The sequence below is a fragment of the Octopus bimaculoides genome, chromosome 10 (assembly GCF_001194135.2).
Source record: "Octopus bimaculoides isolate UCB-OBI-ISO-001 chromosome 10, ASM119413v2, whole genome shotgun sequence".
NCBI lineage: Eukaryota > Metazoa > Mollusca > Cephalopoda > Octopoda > Octopodidae > Octopus > Octopus bimaculoides.
This window is the reverse complement of record NC_068990.1, coordinates 65,041,598-65,043,043: the sequence shown is the minus strand read 5'-3', so window position 1 is coordinate 65,043,043 and position 1,446 is coordinate 65,041,598. Positions and strand designations below refer to the sequence as shown.

Here is a 1,446-nt window from a genome sequence, read left to right as displayed (position 1 = left end):
TATATATATATATATTTAAAACAGATTCCGTGTAAGTTTATATTTATTTGTGTATTTAATTAATACGGTAGTTAACTAATTATAAGGACTTTATTTCTTGAGTATCAAGTTCAGTTTTATGGGGACAGTAGCTGGGTAGGCGCGTCGTTCATGCCTTTCCTAACATGCAGAATGACATCCATAACACACACTCACATCTTGCATGTAGTGGATTAAAAAAATAATCAATACGTACACTTATTCCATATACACAAATAGGTTATGTCGTTTACATGGGTAATAATACAGGTTAAACTAAAGCGTTAATACACAGGCTAAACAACCTGAGAGTTGTTTCTGATATTACACCGGAATTTATCTTTCTTTGAAGACTTGTATGGTCATCCAAGTGATGATGTGTGAGACTGGTGCTGTTAATGTGCTCGTAAGGACGAAGATATAGTGTGAAGCTGGACGTTACAAAAATATTTACTTGTGAATGGTCACCCAAATCAAATTTTTGTTTTGAAGTAGAATTCTTATCAGAAGTGAAATGCCTCAAGATGAGGAACCAGAGATTAAGAATTTTCAGTGAGAACTTGTTGATGAAGCGAATGTTTTTCTTCAGAGCAGCCTTAGAGATTTTCAGTGAATGATCAAAATAAGTACATCATTCTAGATACAAACACTGTAAACTCCATGACAGAAGGGAGACCTTGTCAACAGCTGCCGTGAGCTGGAATATTTGTTAGCACTGAAGAGAAAGCCAAATAATCTCATTGCTGTTCTGGTAATGTCTAGAATCTGAAGATTCAGATTCTTGTTGTTAAATAAATCAGCCCTGATATAAGCAGACTTATTGCACAGTGTTATTATTGAATGGTATGAAGCAACCCATAAATTCAACTACTCAGGTCTGCACCTGTACGAGTCAAACTTCAGTGTTTGATCACTGCTATTTGAGGCTGTTCATATTAAGGTCTGTGTCATCTTTCGATTTTGGCTTTAAAACCTCTGGTCTCAATTTCTGTGTCAATAAGGAGTTAATTAAAGGGCATTTGGCTGTTACATTTAACAGGTAAAGATTTTACGTAGAAATTCCATCAACTTTCGAAATGAGTTCTTGGGACATTTTGTTAGGAGAATTCTGAAAATTGGAGAGTTTTCAATTTTTGACGCTGGTATCATCGTCGTTTAACGTCCGCTTTCCATGCTAGCATGGGTTGGACGATTTGACTGAGAACTGGTGGACCAGGAGGTGACACCAGGCTCCAATCTGATTTGACAGAGTTTCTACAGCTGGATGCCCTTCCTAACGCCAACCACTCCGAGAGTGTAGTGGGTGCTTTTACGTGCCACCGACACGAGGGCCAATCAAGCGGGTACTGGTAACGGCCACGCTCGAAATGGTGTATTTTACGTGCCACCTGCACTAATAAGATCTGTTTTTTTTTTCCTCTTAAAGAA

At 37.9% G+C, this 1,446-nt stretch overlaps 1 protein-coding gene across 2 annotated transcripts in view; it reads left to right on the top strand.

Moving 5' to 3' along the window:
* LOC106879762 (malignant fibrous histiocytoma-amplified sequence 1 homolog) overlaps positions 1-1,446 on the top strand; it is a 48,346-nt gene that overhangs the window by 1,411 nt on the left and 45,489 nt on the right. The window lies entirely within an intron of this gene.